Raw genomic sequence first — 20,541 nt, forward strand, 5'->3', positions numbered from 1 at the left:
GTAATATTTAATAGTTCAAAATGGGAAGTTAATATACTTCTAAAAATACCAAAGAAACTAGTATATAAAAATGTCAACTGTGATCACCAAAAATTGCTTCTAGTTGTGTCTAATTATCTCATACTCTCTTTAAGAGTTCTGCATTTCATATCAGGGATGGCCTGAATAAGTAACATTATTTCATATGTGACAACTGTTTAGCTTATTGTCAATGATACAGATTTATCATGATCTTATAAACCTCATGATCCATCCAATCCCTCAATTTTTAACTACTTTCAGGAAGTTTCACCAATAGATAAATATGCTGAGGGACAAAAAAAATACTAGGAGCATTTTAAAAAATAATTATATGCTGTCCCTAACAGGTTTCAGTGTTTAAGCTATAACAATTAATGTGACGTACCAAATTTTCACAAGTGCAATGCATCTTAGCAGCTCATCTAATGGAGTTTGGGTAATACTATTCATTAGTAAGAACCCTTAGAAACAATCCATGATTTTGTTCTCCCCAAGAAAGTGATTTTTTCATGATTTGGCAAATGTGGGCACACACGCACAACAACAACAACTTAATAGTTGTTTTTGTAGTCATCTACAAAATGGAGAGCTAAAGTATGTACTTGGTCATCTAGAATCCCTCAAAAAATTATCTTGCGTAGAACTGTCTAGGTAATTGAGGAAAATGATGTCTATGTCAAATATTTGGAGAAAGCTCTAAATTAATGAATAATTTGACTACTTAAACAGCCTGAAAGAAATTAAGTAAAAGCCTTGACAACTCAGTTTAACAAAATAGGGAATAGTTAAGGATCCATTCCAATAATTTTGGAAGAAAGAGTGAAGATGCACTTAAAATGTTAGTAGATTGAATTTGCAAAGCTGTCTGCATGTCAAAAGGCAAGGGAACCCGTTTGTAACCCAGGGCTGAGCAGCTGCCCCCTGCTGACTTGTCATCATCCCTTCCCCACAAATGCAGCCAGAGTCCCACATCATCACCCACAGCATGAAATCAGAAGGAGTCTTACGTCATTTCAACTCGTGGCATCTAGCACTGACATATCAACCTCTTCTCACAAAGAGTAACTTTATTCTTTCCAACTTCTGATACATTTCCGACCAATCAAGATTCAGACCTATACATGCCCTAAATTGACATACCATTTTCCCACATTGGAAGTGCTTCAAATATATAACTTTCTCTTTATGCCACATGATCGTTGCAATTGAGTAGTATCCGGCCACTGACCCAAAAGAAGCTGTTAGTTTTGCAGACAGCCCTAGTTATCAGCATCCGCATGTGCTTATGTACCATGGTAATTAATCAAGGTTGCCCGGATTGGATGATAACATGACTTCAGGTCCACAATCCCTCAGCCTAAACCCTTAAAGCTGGATGTGTCTTGGAATTAAGAATTTTTCACATTTTACAAAAGTAAAATGGTGCCTGAGGCTGTATGTTATGTAACATCCCAATGAAGTCTGGAATGGCATTCCAAAATCAAGTACACTAACATTTCTGCAACAAACGAACGAGTATTCACACTAAGTATGATTTTGAAAATAGCCTCAAATCAGGTCAGATTAGGCTTTGCCATCATGTGAGTTATGAACTAACAATTGGATCTCAAAGCTTTTAGCAGAATATAGAAGTAATAGCAGAGGAATAGTAGCAGTGGAAAACAATTATGAGAACTGGTACATGCAAACAGATGCCAGGCACTAGCTATACATGATCTCCTTAATCTCCCCAACAACCTTGAGGTCAAAACTACTTTCAAGAGGGTGTTTTACACAAACTGACTTAAAAACACTCTTTTTACAATGTACATGATATATAAATGTTTTAAACCCCTCTCCCAAATCATGAATCAAACCCAATTTTGTTATTAGCCCATTCTTTTATTGGTTTTCTCATTTTGAATGACATTTCTGTTCTTGATTATAGGATTTTAATCTCATTAGAGTCCTACATAACAAATCCAGAGGTAGATTTAAAGGAAAAAAATCACACAATTTCAAATTATTTCAGGAGGGCAACCCTGAGATTATTCACTAGTTCAGCAACTCAAACCAAAATTACACACTAACAATTACCCCATTAAGGAGCTTTGCTTCCTTTTGTGAAGCATGCTTATCCCATAAGTGTGAAATTTATGTTTACCATTACAAGGGAAAACTTGATTTAAAAAAAATAAAAGACTGTACGAGAGCTCAAGGTGTTAATACAGAATTGGATGGTAATCTGCTGAGTCTAGGACTTGTATACTGAGACCTGTGCAAATCTCATTACCCATCTTAGCCCACCGTCCCCATATGCAGCTCAAGTGGCCCTCAGTCTTCCTAGCTGTGTATTCTACATTTAACTTATTAATTTGGATTCAGTCTTATCCAAATCATGCCAACTCAGCTTGCAAACTCCTCACCCAGATTACATCTTGTGGAGTTTTTATAAACATATTACTCTAAGAATTACTAACATCATAGTATATGAGGCTAGAGTGATATGATAATCACCCCTCATATCTCCAGTAAACAATTCACTCTAACAACCTTGGTATAAACTGATTATACATGTAATTATCATTTTTAATGTTCATCTTGTTCAAACAATGAATTAGATACTATAACAATATAATGCATTAGCATTTTATTCTTTAAGATGCTTCCCTACTGTGTACCTTAATTAAGGAACAAGGAAAGCATCCCAACTAAATTTATAGTCTTAGTATAATCTAAAATTATCTTCTCACAAATATGAAAGTCTTTGCTATTGCAAATGTCTTAGGTTGAGTTCCTTCAGAAGCCAAACCTAAAAGATTTGAATGCAAGTAATTAGGCATGATTCTGGAATCCACGTCTACTGTGCTTAAGGATACCACACCCTGTGCTGATTCGTCTAAATACTGTCTCTGAAATATCCCCAAACATATGTATTTATTTCCACACATATAGTCATCTGTTTCAGTATTGTGTGTGTGTTCATCCCCCAAGAAACAGAACGCATTCTCAAGCAGTAAAACTGGCCCAGGATACAACACTGTGCCTCTTGGCTAATGGGCCTTAGCTACTACAGAGCACCATCACCTTCAGCCAATCTACCAAAGCAAATATGTCTCCATATTGTTGGCTTCTCTTTTGTCCATTTATTTTGTGTTTTGTGAAAAATTTTGACCCATACTGTCCCAAAAATCAGTATGCAAGTAACAGTGCTGGATGTGTGACAAAAATTAAAACCTAGGAGAATCAACCTGAACATTGAAAGGCAAGACATTTTAGCTCCCTAGGCAAGAAGTGTTATCTCCCTTGAGGCATCATCAAGTAAGTGGTCAAAGACAGTAAGGGTCTTCTATGTGGAATCATAAAAAGAGCTCAAATATTCAGAAAAAGAATGAAACAGTGGTTACCACCTGTTGGGTGGGGGAGTGGTCGGGGAATGGGAAATGCAGGTCAAAGAATTCAAAAGAGCAGATGTGTATGATGAACAAGTTTAAACATCTATCGTACAACATGAGAACTAAAGTTAATAAAATTATATTGTATATCAGGGTTTTTGTTAAATAAGTGGATTTTAGCTGCTGTCTTATCACCAAAAATTAACTATCTGAGATGATAGATATGTTAATATCCTTCACTACTGTAACTTTTCTATTAATATATGTATCCCACAACATGTTGTAAACCTCAAATATATACAATAAAATTTATTTTAAAATAATAAAAATATTGATAGTACAACAGAGTGACTATATAGTCAATAACTTAACCGTACATTTTAAAATAACTAAAAGAGTGTAATTGGGCCGGGCACGGTGGCTCACACCTGTAATCCCAGCACTTTGGGAGGCTGAGGCGGGTGGATCACCTGAGATCAGGAGTTTGAGACCAGCCTGGCCAATATGGTGAAACTCCATCTCTACTAAAACTACAAAAATTAGCTGGGCGTGGTGGTGGATGCCTGTAATCCCAGCTACTCGGGAAGCTGAGGCAGAAGAATCACTTGAACCCAGGAGGCGGGGTTGCAGTGAGCCGAGATCATGCCACTGCACTCCAGCCTGGGCAACAGAGCGAGACTCCTTCTCAAAAAAAAAAAAAAAAAGGAGTGTAATTGGATTGTTTCTAACTCAAAGGATAAATGCTTGAAGGAATGAATACCCCATTCTCCATGATGTGCTCATTTCACACTGCATGCCTGTACCAAAGCATCTCATGTACCCCATAAATATATACACCTATTATGTACCCACAAAAATTAAAAATGAAAAAATGTAATAATAATAATAAATACTTAAAAAGTGGGAGAAACATATTTGTAACATTTATCTCACCTAAAGACTTAATATCCCTAATAAATTTTAACTATTAAAATTGAGGAAAGAGAGCCAGGTGTGGTGGCACACACGTGTAGTCCCAGCTACTTGGGAGGCTGAGCTGGGAGAATCACTTGAGCCCAGGAGTGTGAGGCTGCAGTGAGCTATGCTTGTACCTGTGAATAGCCACTGCATTCCAACCTAGGCAATATAATGAGACCCTATCTCTAAAATAAAAAAATAATAATAATTGAGGAAAGAAACTATGATACATGCACACATCAAAATAATATGCAGTTTTAAACTACAATAAACAAGAGCAGTATAAACTAAAAACAAAAAGAATCAAGGACAGTGAAGGTGAAGGTCAGCAGTCACGTGGGATTGATGAAGGGAGCCCGCTGACATTCTGAGGGCATCATAAACACAACTGCTGCCCAGGAAGACTGAGCAACAACTGGGTGAGCAGAACCAGAAAGAACAAAGGCTAGAGGCACATCATGACTTCAGGGGATTTGAAGAGAACAGAGAGCTGTTGCCAGGACTGCCATTGAACAAACAGCATATTCCCTTCCAATGTTACTTACATAGAAAGAAGGAAAGGAGGGAGGAATGGAGGGAGGAGAGGAGAAAGGAAGGAAGGGAGGAGGGAAAAGAACAAAGGGCTGGAATTTCCCCATTCTGCTGGCTGTCAGAGGGTGCAGAGCTGAGGCTTCTTGTACCTGTACCTCTGTTCCTGCAGCCTAAAGATCCTCTGATCACGTCCCCTTGCTCCCTCATTCTTGGCTAGCTGAGCTCCCATCACCACCAACCACCTGGGTGTTCTAGGGTACATTTCAAAGGAGCAGAGACTGGGGGCAAGAACATGCACAGAGCCACCCAGCATGATCACTCTGCAGGGACAGAGAAACGTGAAACCTCTGCAAAACCAGAATGGCAGCAATCATGATAAAATGAGTAGACACTGTAAATCCAAGACATGGATGTACTGAGTCAGGAGATAAGAGATTTGAGGGAGGGACACTATGTTATTAAATTACAGTCATTAAAAATTGTGATTTGTTTGTTTAGAAGAAAAATATTAAATTCATGACAAATATTTAATACATTTAAAAATATCTGAGATGTAATATTTCCCTCCTTCCAAGTCTGCAGTGCTGCTCTGCAGTTTTCATTTGACACAGCAAGTGCACACCATGTGCCAGAGGCTGTGTTAGGCACTGAGATCGTGGAGACGACTGAGAAATAGTAACTTCCCTCAAGAAGCCCAGAGTCCGGTGTGACAGCATCCAGGTCATTAACAACAGAAGCATTTGCTCTGAAACTAGGATTTTACTAACTGAAGTGTTATTTCATTTTTAAAATCCTATACCCAAGAATTTGAAGACCTTCTCTAATAAGTGAATTACAGAAGGCTTGCTTTGGGAGATACTCAAGCAAATATTGATCTGACCATTAAAAGAAGCTCAGACTATCAGGATAAACAACATTATAAATAGTAAAGTCAAAACAAAGTCAACAAGGAAAAGATCCAAGTCAAAATTCTGTCTTTGCTTTTAAATAAAATGAAGTATTTTTATTCTAGCATCTATTTTGATCAAATATTAGATATATTAATTCATCTGTCAATATCCTAGCTATTACCCATCTTCTTCTGTAGAGCACTGGGGTGTTAGAAAACGTAAGCACCCTTAGAAATACTATAATTTAGTTGGAGAGAAGAAACAGACAACAGAAATTTTAAAAGATATAGATTAATACCATTTCAACATAAGAAAATCTCAAGCCAGTGTGTGATTACTGGCCAAACAGAGTAGTGCTATTGCAATTCACAAAGGAAAAAAAAAATGAACATTTCAGACAAATGTATATTAAGGCAAGATCTTGAAGGACAAGTAAAATTTGGACATAAAGGCGGCAGGAGGGCAAAAGTGCTCCTGTACAGAAATATGGTAGGAAAAGACCGTAAATAAGGTAAGGAGTGAATTATCTGAGATAGCAGAGATGAAGTAATGTGGACAGCTTTCAATGTCGAGCCAGGAAATTGGATTTTATCCTCGGCAATGGGGAATATAAGGAGCCTATGCCAGTGTTTGAGCAAAGGAATGATATAAGGTGGTATTTTAAGAGCATTTGTCTGGCTTTACTATGTAAGAACTAAAAGGAAGCCAATGGATAACAGAACTTGATAGTCCAGACATGAAGTGGTAAGGATCAGAAGTAGGCTGGGACAGTGGACGACAGTAGTGTGAGAGGTTTAGAAAAGATTCATAAGACTTGACAAGTTATTAGAGACCAGGAGATTTGCTGGTCTCAACAATAGGTGGCCAAGGGAAAAAAAAATCATTAATGAAATTAAAGTCAAGATGCAAGACGTTTCAAAGTAGATGAAAGCTAACGGAAATAGGTCATAAAACTGAGGTAAAAGCACTAATCATAGGACTTAATGTAGTGAGTGGTATACACTCTTTGGAAAAAAAAATCACAGTAAATATACTGCTTTGGGGATTTTTTTAGGTTTTTGTTTGTCTGTTTGTTTTTGTTGTTGTTGTTGTTTGGTTTTTTTGTTTTTTGTTTTTTGTTTTGAGACTGAATCTCACTCTCTGCCCAGGCTGGATGGAGTGCAGTGGCATGATCTCGGCTCACTGCAGCCTCCGCCTCCTGGGTTCAAGCGATTTTCCTGCCTCAGCCTCCCAAGTATCTGGGATCACAGGCACGCACCACCACACCCAGCCACTTTTTATGTGTTTTTAGTAGAAACGGGGTTTCACCATACTGGCCAGGCAGGTCTCACACTCCTGACCTCAAGTGATCCACCTGCCTCGGCCTCCCAAAGTGCTGGGATTACAGGCGTGAGCCATTGTGCCCAGCCAATATATTGTTTTTAAATAATTTTTTTTTCTAACTATAAAGTAACTTAAGTTCAGTGCACACAAATTTGGTATCAAAAAAAATCCAAAGAAATAAAAGTCATTCAGAACCCTACTACCCAGAGATGGCTACTTTCACACATGTTTATCCTTTGAGTCTTTTTTTTTCCTGTGTCAATAAAAATAATAATAATAATAGAGCCGACATGGTGGCTCATGCCTGTTATCTCAACACTTTGGAAGGCTGAGGCAGACGGATCAGCCTTGGCCTATCCTCTTGAGGTCAGGAGTTTGAGACCAGCCTGGCCAACATGGCAAAACCCCTCTCTACTAAAAATACAAAAATTAGCCAGGTGTGGTGGCTCACACCCGTAATCCCAGCTACTCGGGAGGCTGAGGCACAAGAATCACTTGAACCTAGGAGGCAGAGGTTGCAGTGAGCTGAGATCGCCCTGCTGCACTCCAGCCTGGGTGACAGAGTGAGACTCTGTCTCTAAATAAATAAATAAATAAATAAATAAATAAATAAATAAATAAAATTTTAAAAAATGAGAGGGAAAGGGAGTATGGGAGAGAGAAGAATGGCTAAGATTTATTGACTGCCTATTACATTCCAAGCATTAGTCTAAGGTCTTGACATATCTTAACAGTTATTCTTTGCAACAACTCTATGAACTAGATAATATTACTACCCCCTTACACAGATGGAGAAACCAGGTCCCAGAGAGATCAAGTCTGCCGAGGCTACCTCACTTGTTGTGAGGTGGGTAAGCAGCAGATAGGCGCCCTCTGGGAGTCATGGTTTCCCTGGCAGTCCTGCTGCTATTGCTTTAGAGGGCATGGAAAGAAACAGAACAGGAGACAGAGAGATGTATGCATTATCATGGATGAGAACTGAAGACAGTTGCTGAAAGGAGACTGGATGATAGAATTTTGTGCCCTGTGGTACCCTGCTTGTCAAACGCTTCCACCAGAATGGGAAAGTTTTGCTGAATGGGGAGAAATTATTGAGGTTAATGTAGCAAAAGTAGATGTCACAGGGCAGCCAGGACTGAGTAGACAGTTCATCATAACTGCTCTCCTACTATTTATCATTGTAAAGATGGTGAATTTAGAAAGCATCAGGGTCCAAGGACTAAGAAGGACTTCAGAAACTTTGTAAGTGATGAAAAGTGAAAGAGTATTGAACCAATTCCATCATGGTTTGGTTCAGGTTCTTTTCTGATGAGCAGTATGTCAGCACTCTTTCAGCTCTCTATGTGGATCAGGATTTGTCATAACTATTTTATTGAAGACCTTAGATTACCGGTTTGGAAATTGTATACAGTTTTTGCTTTAGCAATTCTGCTTTCAGGGCTGTTTTTAGGACTCTATGATATTTGTGGCAGATTGCCTTTGTCCTTCAAAAAGGCGCAGACTGCAGCCATACTTGTCATATTAGTTCATTCTTGCACTGCTCTAAAGAAATAGCTGAGACTCGGTAATTTATAAAGAGAAGAGGTTTAAGTGGCTCACCATTCTGCAGGCTCTACAGGAAGCATGACAGCTTCTGCTCAGCTTTGGGGGAGGCCTCAAGAAACTTACCATTGTGGCAAAAGGCAAAGGAGAAGCTGGTTCTTCACATAGCCAGAGCAGGAGGAAAAGAGAGAGGGAAGAGGTGCTACATACTTTTAAACAACCAAATCTCACAATAACTCACTCAATCACTATCATGAGAACAGCACTGAGGGGATGGCACTAAACCATTCATGAGGGACAACCCCTGTGATCCAATTACTTCCCACCAGGCCCCACCTCCAACATTGGGGATTACAATTCGACATGAGATTTGGGCGAGGACACAGATCCAAGCCATATTACTCCACCTCTGGCCCTTCCCAAATCTCACATCCTTCTCACATTGCAAAATACAATTATCCCTTTCCAACAGTCCCCCCAAAGTCTTAACTTATTCCAGCATTAACTCAAAAGTCCAAAGTTCAAAGTCTCATCTGAGACAAGGCAAATCCCTTCAGCCTATGAACGTGTAAAATCAAAAACAAGTTAGTTACCTCCAAGACACAATAGGGTACAGGAATTGGGTAAATACTCCCATTACAAAAGAGATAAATTCAGTAAAAGGGGCTACAGATCCCTTACAAGTCCAACAAGTCCGAAATCCAGCAGGGCAGTCATTAAATCATAAGCTCCAAAAGAATCTCCTTTGACTCCATGTCCCACATCCAAGGCACTCTGATGCAAGGGGTGGGCTCCCAAGGCCTTGGGCAGCTCTGCCCTGTGAATTTAAAGGATTCAGTCCTCAAAGCTGCTCTCATGGTATGGCATTGAGTGCCTGTGGCTTTTCCAGGCTAAGGGTGCAAGATGACAGTGGATCCACTATTCTGGGGTCTGGAGGATGGTGGCCCTCTTCTCATAGCTCCACTAGGCAGTGCCCCAATGGGGACTTTGTGTGGGGGCTCCAACCCCACATTTCTCCTCTGCACTGCCCTAGTAAATGGTCTCCATGAGAGCTCCGACCCTGCAGCAGGCTTCTACCTAGACATTCAGGCTTTACCATGCATCCTCTGAAATCTAGGTGGAGGCTCCCAAGCCTCAGCTCTTATGCTCTGTGCACCAACAGGGTTAACACTGCATGGAAGCCTCCAAGGCTTACAGCTTACACCCTCTGAAGCATCAGCCCAAACTGTACCTGGGACCCTTTGAGGCATGGCTGAAGTTGGAGCAGCCAGGATGTGGAAAGCAGTGTCCCAAGATTGTGCAGGGCAGGGGGGGCCCTGGGTCTGGCCCATGAAATCACTCTTCCCTTCTAGGCCTCTGGGCCTGTGATGGGAGGAGCTGTCATGAAGGTCTCTGAAGTGCCTTCAAGGCCTTCTTCCCATTGTCTTATCTATTAGTATTTGTCTTACTTTTAACTATGCAAATTTATCCATCTTGACTGAATTCCTCCCCAGAAAATGAGAGGTTTTTTTTTTTTTTCTACCGCATGGCCAGGCTGGAAATTTACCAAACTTTTGTGTTCTGCTTCCTTTTTAAATATAAATTCCAGGGCCAGGTGCAGTGGCTCACACCTGTAATCACAGCATTTTGGTGGGCTGAGGCAGGAGGATCACTTGAGACCAGGAGTTCGAGACCAGCCTGAGCAACAAAGCAAGACCCTGCCTCTACTAAAAATACAAGAAAATTAGCCAGGCGTGGTGGCATATGCCTATAAACCCATCTAATCAGGAGGCTGTGGTGGGAGGATAACCTGAGCCTGGGAGGCAGAGGTCTACAGTGAGCCATGATCATGTCACTGCACTCCAACCTGGGGAACAAAGCAAGATTCTGTCTCAAACATTTTATATATATACACACAAACACATATACATGTATATATATTATATATGTATATATACTTGTGTATGTATATATATATTTTTTTTCAAGTTTCAGGTCATTTCTTTGCTCACACATATGAGCATAAAATGTTAGAAGCAGCCAGGCCATATCTTGAATACTTTGCTGATTAGAAATGACTTCCACTAGATACCCTAAATCATCTCTCTCAAGTTGAAAGTTCCACAGATTCCTAGAGCAGAGGCACAATGCAGCCAGACTCTTTGCTAATGCACAGCAAAAGTGACCTTTACTCCAGTCTCTAATAAGTTCCTTATCTCCATCTGAGACCTCATCAGCCTTGACTTTATTGTACATATCACTATCGGCATTTTGGTCACAACCATTTAACAAGTCTCTAGGAAGTTCCAAACTTTCCATCATCTTCCTGTGTTGCGGGAAGTCAGGGACCTCGAATGGAGGGACCGGCTGAAGCCATGGCAGAAGAACATGGATTGTGAAGATTTCGTGGACATTTGTTAGTTCCCCAAATTAATACTTCTATAATTTCTTATGCCTGTCTTTACTGCAATCTCTGAACATAAATTGTGAAGATTTCATGGACACTTATCACTTCCCCAATCAATACCCTTGTGATTTCCTATGCCTGTCTTTACTTTAATCTCTTAATCCCATCATCTTCGTAAACTGAGGAGGATGTATGTCGCCTCGGGACCCTGTGATGATTGCATTAACTGCACAAATTGTAGAGCATGTGTGTTTGAACAATCTGAAATCTGGGCACCTTGAAAAAAGAAAAGGATAACAGCAATGTTCAGGGAACAAGAGAGATAACCTTAAACTCTGATTGCCGGTGAGCCGGGCGGAACAGAGCCATATTTCTCTTCTTTCAAAAGCAAATGGTAGAAATATTGCTGAATTCTTTTTCTCAGCAAGGAACATCCCTGATAAAGAGAATGTGTCCCTGAGGGCAGGCCTCTAAAATGGCCACTTCGGGGGAGGTGGCCGTCTTTTGTGGTCGTCTTTTAGGGATGAAATAAGTCCCAGTCTCCCGTAGTGCTCCCAGGTTTATTAGGACAAGGAAATTCCCACCTAATAAATTTTGGTCAGACTGGTTGTCTGCTCTCAAACCCTGTCTCCTGATAAGATGTTATCAATGACAATGCGTGCCCGAAACTTCATTAGCAATTTTAATTTTGCCCCGGTCCTGTGGTCCTGTGATCTCGCCCTGCCTCCATTTGCTTTGTGTTATCTTATTACCTTGTGAAGCATGGGATCTCTGTGACCCACACCCTATTCGTACACTCCCTCCCCTTTTGAAAATCACTAATAAAAACTTGCTGGTTTTACAGCTCAGGGGGCATCATGGAACCTGCCAACATGTGATGTCTCCCCCAGACACCCAGCTTTAAAATTTCTCTTTTGTACTCTTTCCCTTTATTTCTCAGACCAGCCGACACTTAGGGAAAATAGAAAAGAACCTATGTGAAATATTGGGGGTGAATTTCACCCGATATCTGGCTGAATTTCTCCCAATACCTGTCTTCTTCTGAGCCCTCCAGACTCTTTCAACCTCTACCTATTACCCAGCTCTAAAGTCACTTCCACATTTTCAGGTAACTATATGGCAATGCCCCACTCCTCAGTACCAATTTTCTGTATTGGTCCTTTCTTGCACTGCTCTAAAGAAATACCTGAGACTGGGTAATTTATAAAGAAAAGAGCTTTAATTGGCTCATGGTTCTACAGGCTGTAGAGGAAGCATGACAGCTTCTGCTTGGCTTCTGATGAGGCCTCAGGAAAGTTACAATTACAGTGAAAGGCAAAGGGGAAGCTGGCACTTCACATGGCCAATGCAAGAGGAAGAGAGAGAGGGAAGAGGTGCTACACACTTTTAAATAACCAGATCTCATGATAACTCACCCACTCACTATCACAAGAACACCACAAGAGTGGATGGTGTTAAATCATTCATGAGTGACCGCCCCCATGATTTAATCACCTCCCACCAAGCTCCACCTCCAACACTGGGGATTACAATTCGACATGAGATTTGGGCAGGGACACAGATCCAAGACATAGCACCAGTCCAAAAAATTATTACCAGAATCTTCTCAACCTTTGAACAATGTGGAGGAGGAACACGAGGTGGATGAAGAAATTTCCAAAGAGCAAACTGAAAGTAAAGAAGGATTAAAGAAAGGCTTTCCATGGAATGCCATACATTGGCCATGGATAAATCCTAACTTTTATAGTTATCTTAATATTATGATTTTGACAAAAATAGAAGATTAATCATTTCTTTTGGTTTGAAGTGAAATGTTACTCGCTTGTCTATATATTGCAGGGCTCAGAATAGACTGTCATTAGATTGAGAGTCTACATTCAGAACATAAAAGCACTAAGTATAAAAGTTTGAAATATGATTTAAGCACAGTTTGGTGGTTTAAATAGTTCTTTAACTTTCAAAAAATCTGTTGCCAAGCAATAAGATTTGTGTGTGTTTGTTTAATAATAACCTGTTTCAAGTCTGAGTTTTGAAAATTTATATTTTACAAGTATTACGTTATTGGAGGTATTTAAGAAGCTTACTTTAGAGAAAAAGATTTCTCATCTGGTACAATTTTTCTTTGTTTCACTGTATGAAAAGAAGAAGATATTTCCCACAAATAAAAATAAATATCCCACAAATGGGAACTTTGCCCATTGTCTCAAGAAATGTGTATTTCAGTGACAACTCTGTGGTCTTTTTAGAGATATAATCAATTTTTTCATACTTTTAGATTATGCAACTAAAAAAAACTGCCTTATATTAATTACAGTTTTCTACACACAGTAATGCAGGATACGCTATTGATTTAAGAAGTTTTTATTTGTCCATAATATTCTCTTGATTCCTATAAAGGTTGTATTAGTCCATTCTCCCACTGTTAAAAGGACTTACCTGAGACTGAGTAATTTATAAAGGAAAAAGGTTTAATTAACTCACAGTTCAGAATGGCAGGGGAGGTCTCAAGAAACTTAAAATCATGGTAGAAGGAGAAGCAAAAATGTCCTTCTTCACATGGCAATAGCGAAGAGAGGTACTGAGCAAAAGGGGGAAAAGCCCCTTATAAAACCATCAGATCTTGTGAGAACTCACTATCACAAGAACAGCATGAGGATAACCAATGATCAATTACCTCCCACTGGGTCTCTCCCACAACATGTGGGGATTACGGGAACTACAATTTAAGATGAGATTTGGGTGGGGACACAGCCAAACCATATCAAAGGTTGATTTCCTTTTTTGTATTTTTCTTATTTACTATGGATTTCATTTTTTATTTTTTGAATTAGATAATAATTTCCTGAAAATATTTTTCATGTTTTGGTAAATGGTATTTTTTGTTGTTGTTTCAAACTAAAGTTTACTGAAAGATCCATCAAATTGAACTATCTGTTGATAATTTGAAATTTAGGTCACCTATTTCAGATTTTACATTATTCTGCTGAACTTCTACTTGAACTTTTTGTCATTTTTCTTTTTTGGGTGTAAAGGTGAACATTCCTGATTTATCTGATTTGGAAAAGCCTTGGTATTTTACATTTTGAAAATTCACAGATGCTTGACTTTTTTTTTTTTTTTTTTTTTTTTTTTTTGAGACAAGGTCTTGCTCTGCCACTCAGCCTGGAATGCAGTAGCACAATCACAAATCACTGCAGCCTTGACCTCCCAGGAGGAGGAGGAGGAGGAGAGGCCTGCCCAAACTAGCATACTGCCTCTTGCATGATGTGCTTTATAGCTTATACCAGTTTGAACAGATAACAATGGAACACATAACAATGGAACACATTCATTCATTCAGTCTTTAGCCAAGTCTCTAAACTTTGCTACTCTATATGAACAGCAGAATTCCTTAGGAAAATCTCACCAAAGGCTTACCAACTGGCATCTTTTCTTTAACATAATTATTTACCAGATAGCTGCTCTCCCTTTGATTCACTGGGATTTCTCAACTTATTGAATCCAGTAGTCAGCATAGGCTACATTATGCTGCAGTAAGAACCAGGCTTAAATATCTTAGGGCTTATAATCACGAAGGTTTATTCCTTGGTCACAATTCATAATCCATTCAAGAGTCATCTGGGATATCTGCTCCATGACTTCTGACTCCAGAACCCAGGATGATGGCACCAGAATGTTGCCACCCCTGTGAGAGAGGAAAAGGGTGTTCCCCTGGCAGTTAAGTGTTCCAGCCTGGATATATCCCTTGCAGAACTACATGGAACTGTTTGGCCACAATTTGTCACATGGCCCCATCCAACCCCAAGGGGGCCAGAAAGTACATTCCTACCCTGGGCCCAGAATGAGGAGAACCCACACTTGTGAACAGATAATAATGGAACTTATACAACTTCATTCTTTCTTTAAACAATCCCCAAACTTTGCTGCTCTATAGGAACAGCAGAATTCCTTAGGAAAATCTCACCAAAGAGCTCCCAACTGGTATCTTCTCTTTAACATAATTATTTACCATGACTTTACCTTACCTGTACACAGCTCACATCCTAAGTCCTCAGAACCCTCAGGTCCCAGCCACACCTTGACCAAGATTCTATTGCTAACATCTCTTCAAGGCAAAAATTGTCAAATACAGACATCTTAAATTAGTAGAGCTGTAAAGACCTTAAGGAATATTTGGATCCCTCCTATAGATAAAGAAACATCAACCCGAAGTAACTCTTATAGCTAGTAAAATACTAAAATTCAAGAGTCTTTTTTTTCCTAATTATTTCCTCAACAATTCCTCGGAAAGCAAACAAGAAAAAGATAGATTTCACCTGTTGTGAGATTTACTGTTTGTATTCAAATCAACTACGAATTTCATAAAAACTGAAAATTGATGCTAAAATATTTTACAGCAAAGTACATTACCATAGATCTGTCTTTCTCCGTTGATTTTTTTTTAACGAACATTTTATGATTTAGAGTTTTACATTCTCTGACAGATTTTATTTTAATTACTTGTCTGGGAAGTATATTCATTTGAAAGCAAAAATAACCTAGATGGTGGTATTTGATGAATGTATTTATGTGCATCTCCCAGTGCTTTTCCTTTGGCTTAGCTGACACAAGTTTCCCTGGTCAAAAAAATCAGTAGTCACTCACCCAGAGTGACTCCAGGATCCTCAGAGAGCAAACAGTGCAATCTCTCATTTTGGCTGAAGAAACTAAGACCCACCGAGTTCAGGCAACAGAGGCCAGGTCCCACATTCACAAAATGCAAGAGCAAAGTCTCAAACCTCATCTTCCATCTCCAAACTCTGTGTTCCTTCCACCACCTTATGTCGCCTCAAGCTTTATTATTTGGAACAGGCTATTTTATTTCTCTGCTCCTCAGTTTTCCCAGTTAGAGAATGAGAGAGTAGGACTTGCTAGATTGAGATTTCCCAAATGTGTTTCAAAGAACATCAGTCTACGAGGTGATTGTGGGAGTAAAATTTTCATGGTCACATAAATTTGAGAAAAAAAATACCTTATCCTTCTCCTGGAAATTAATAATGGGGATCAGCACAATAAAAGGCTTAGGAAAATTCTTCAATAAAGAAAAACGCTTAATGTTGGCCGGGCGCAGTGGCTCACACCTGTAATCGCAGCACTTTGGGAGGCCGAGGTGGGAGGATCGCTTGAGTTCAGGAGTTCAAGACCAGTCTGGGCAACATAGTGAGACCTCATCTCTACAAAAATAATGAACAGTATTAGCCAGGCGTGGTGGCACATGCCTGCAGTCCCAGCTACTAGGGAGGCGGATGTGGGAGGATCACTTGAACCCTGGAGGTCAAGGCTGCAGTAAGCTGGGATTGCACCTAAGCTTGCTCTGTAGCCTGAGCAACAGAGCAAGACCCTGTTTAAAAAAAAGCACTAAAAAAAAAAAAAAAAGTTTTGATGTTGTTGAAACAAACATTTCCTGAACGTGTCTGGTCACAGGAATATTTTTGTGTGTGACTCTTACCAACATTGTGCCGCCCGCTCTGACCACTCTCCCTCGCTCAACTCCCAGTAAGACCAGCCTCTTCCTGCTGAGGCTCCAACACAACCAACATCTTCCTACCTCAGGCCTTTACCCCTGCCAGTCCTCTGCCTGGAGTCCTCATCTCCTCAAAGAGATCCTCCCTGGCCACCACTCTCCTACAAAGAGACCTGCTTTGTTTGCTTTTTCTTCATAGCCCCTATCCCAGACAAACATTACATGATATATGTCTGCCTCTTGCACCAGCATAGAGGCTCCCAGAGGCAAGAACTTCATCTTGTGCATCAGCATAACCTCCAGCACCCACAGCACTGTCTGAGAACAGCAAGAATGAGTAAATATTTGTTGAATAAATTAATTAATGAACCAATGAATGAAGCCTGTGAACATCATGTTCTAGAGAACATACAGTATTATTGGCTGGGCGCAGTGGCTTAAACCTGTAATCCCAGACCGGCCTGGGAGACATGGTGAAATCCCGTCTCTACTAAAAATACAAAAAATTGGCGGGGCGCAGTAGCTCATGCCTGTAATCCCAGCACTTTGGGAGGCCAAGACGGGTGGATCATCTGAGGTCGAGAGTTCAAGACCAGCCTGGCCAACATGGTGAAACCCCATCTCTACTAAAAATACAAAAAATTATCTGGGCATGGTGGCGTACACTTGTAATCCCAACTACTCGGGAGGCTGAGGCAGGAGAATCACTTGAACCTGGGAGGCAGAGGTTGCTGTGAGCCAAGACCGTGCCACTACCATCTAGCCTGGGCGACAGACCGAGACTCTGCCTCAAAAAAAAAAAAAATTAGCCCAGCATAGTGCCAGGTTCCTGTAATCCCAGCTACTCGAGAGGTTAAGGCAGGAGAATCGCTTGTGAGCTGAGATCATGCCACTGCACTCTGTCTCAAAAAAAAAAAAAAAGAACACGGAGGCTTGTTACCAAACCAGGGATATTAGCATAGCATCACTGGACCCCTTTTTAGAAATGCAAATTCTCAGCTCCCCTCTACCTTCTTAGGGGTGGAGCCCAGCAATCTGGGTTTGAACAAGCCCTTTAGGTGATTCTGAAACTCACTAAAGTGTATGGCTGGGTACGGTGCCTCACACCTGTAATCCCAACACTGTGGGAGGCCATGGTGGAAAAATTGCTTAAGCCAGGAGTTCAAGACCACCTGGGCAACACAGCAAGATTCTGTCCACAAAATTGAAAAATTACGCTGAAGCCAGAGGGTCGCTTGAGCCCCAGAGTTTGAGGCTGCAGTGAGCTATGATCATGCCACAGCACTCCAGCCTGGGTGACAGAGCAAGACTCTATCTCTAAAAAAAATAAAATAAAGTTTGAGTTCCACACTCCCTTCCTCACCTCTCCACTGGGGAGAGGGAAAGAGAGGAAGAAATCTGAAAGAGCAGCCAAGAAAAAATCTTGAAAAAGAAGAATTCTAACTATAGGAAAAGCAGGTTAGGAAAGAGTTGCCTTCCTTGTGGGAGCAAGCGAGAGACCACGCAAAAGTTAAGTCTGACTAGATATATGTGAGTTTTTCACTGTCCTCTGAGACTAGACATTAGAATTCTCAAGAAAGGGCATAAGATAAAATCAGTCTTAGAAGCAAGACATTTTTGCTAAAATCTAAAATCTATACCTTAAAAATTACCCAAGTTCTAAGCTTTTTGTATTTCCTTTTTTGTTGTTTTTGTTTTTGTTTTTAGAAGGAGTCTCATTCACTCTGTCACCCAGGCTCTAGTACAGTGGCGCAATCTCGGCTCACTGCAACCTCCGCCTCCTGGGTTCAAGCAATTCTCCTGCCTCAGCCTCCCAAGTAGCTTGGATTACAGGCACAGGCCACCATGCCCCTGGCTAATTTTTATATTTTTAGTAGAGGCGGGGTTTCACCACGTTGCCCGGGCTATTCTCAAACTCCTGACCTCAGGTGATCCACCCACCTTCGCCTCCCAAAGTGCTGGGATTACAGGCATGAGCCACCGTGCCCAGCTGCTTCTTGTATTTTCTGAGTTTATTAATTTCTCTGATGCTCTTATTAGTATTTGTGTATGCCTTTTTCAGCATGACAAGGAAAACAAAGGGAAGGTGATTGGTAATCTGTTTTGGTTATTAGCACACCAAGCAGGAGGCTACCCACTCCACCTTACACCCAGCACATGGGAATTGTGCTGAAATAAAAGGGGGACATTCCAAGGGAGAGGTGAACACACATGTCAGAGTCCTATTTGTGAGTTTCTCACCCAAACTGCAGGCCAGGCTTCTGCCAGAGAAATCTTGACACTTCCAGATTCTCCTGGATGAAAGAAGTGAGTGAGCTCTAACAACTCCCTGTGCTTTATTAAGATAAATATGTTCACAAACCAGGTGTTAACTCCTTCCTGTTATCAGAGAATGACAGTCATCGTTCAGGTTGGGGTGGTCCTGTAGGCAGCAATGATTGAGCATAAAACGCAATGGAGTGCACATCCGAGATAACTTAAGAATCACTATTCAGGCCATTCTCCATTGAAGCAGAAGGTGACAGGCTGTGTTCCAAAAGATTGTTTGCCATGAGCCACACCCTGCCAGCCACTAGCCTACTAGACTACTAGCAACCAACCTTTTTAAAATATAGCTTGGAGTAAAGGAGGATTTCTAAAACAAACCAAAAAACTCTCACAGGTAAATCCCAATGGCTACTCTAATGTTCTCAAATAAATTGCTACTGGCTCCCCTGAAATCCCCCAGGAGGGAGAGAGAAGAGAGGAAGCAGCTTCGGTTCCTTTTCCCCAAGACTCAAATGGGCTTCGGTAGAACCTATGGTCCCAAGTTAAGAGCTATTTCTAATTCCACTCAAGAAACCACTCAATTTGAAACCACTCAATTACATTAAATATATTAAATATGTACACAAAGCATATTAAAGTTATATTAAAACGAGGCAGAGGGCAAAGATACAGTGAATTATGGTGTGAGAATTCTTCACGCCTACTTTTATGGAATTCCAAACATATTTCCTGCAGGTATAAAATTACAAAAAGTCTTAGATTGCCAAATAAGGCCACAGCAGTCGACTCAACATACAATAGTATACACCAGAATTCCAATATATGCACTAGAAATACAGCCCCCTTCTCCCACTTAACAGCATCCAGAAGTTTCTCTTCATATAATACATCTGCTGGGAAAAAGGCAACAAGGCCCACAGCAGCGTTGGGGAGGCTCAGGGTCCTAGATCACAGAAGTTTCCGAATCGTGGAGGTTGGTGTAAGAAGCGAAGCATGACAGATGAGAAGCATTATTAAGGAAGACTAAGCCATAGTCATTCCTTTGAAAGGAAACTCTAATTTCTCACTAGGATTTCTCCAAGACAATAGTTTCCAAATTTAGCAGATCAATAGGATCATCTGGATGCTTTTAAAAAATGCAGATTCTAGATTCTAGCGCCTGCCCACAGTCCTATTAAATTAGACTCCCCCAAACCCCGCCAGAAGAAGGTCCATGAATCTGCAATTTGAAGGATGTGCTTCAGATGATTATGATGTTCATACATGTGTAAACATCCACTCTAGGTTTTTGATCATGAACTAACATTACACATTACACATCACAGTTCTCAAGCATCCTTTAAGCCTTGGCTTACACATCGATTCCTCTTAATGATCTTCCTATTTAAGCACCATTCCCCAAATGCAATATATAGTTTCCTTGATTTATAACACTTGCCCTGATTTGTAATTCCTTATTGTTTACTTGTTTATTGTTTGTCTTCACATGAGAGTCTAAGTTCCACCAAGGCAGTCCTGCTTCCTGCTAGGACCCAGCATCTAACACAGAGCATGTGTATATCATCTTTGGTGAATGAAAGTACACTGTAGCCATTGATCTTGTTACATCTGATCTCCACGTGTATAACATAGGTGGAGTAGAAGTTATTATGCCTAAATTAACAAGATGAACCAGAACAGTTGAGTGAATCAAGACTGCAGAGGAGCACGTGCAGGAGCAAGCCTAACATCCAGGCTCAGGCTTCC

General features: G+C 40.5%; 1 protein-coding gene and 1 pseudogene across 1 annotated transcript in view; one reads left to right on the top strand and one right to left on the bottom strand.

Annotated features, from left to right (window-relative positions):
* SLCO5A1 (solute carrier organic anion transporter family member 5A1) overlaps positions 1 to 20,541 on the bottom strand; it is a 162,077-nt gene that overhangs the window by 116,904 nt on the left and 24,632 nt on the right. The window lies entirely within an intron of this gene.
* Positions 7,885 to 12,811, top strand: LOC129042864 (thioredoxin-related transmembrane protein 1-like; annotated as a pseudogene).

The sequence above is a fragment of the Pongo pygmaeus genome, chromosome 7 (assembly GCF_028885625.2).
Source record: "Pongo pygmaeus isolate AG05252 chromosome 7, NHGRI_mPonPyg2-v2.0_pri, whole genome shotgun sequence".
Taxonomy (NCBI): Eukaryota; Metazoa; Chordata; class Mammalia; order Primates; family Hominidae; genus Pongo; species Pongo pygmaeus.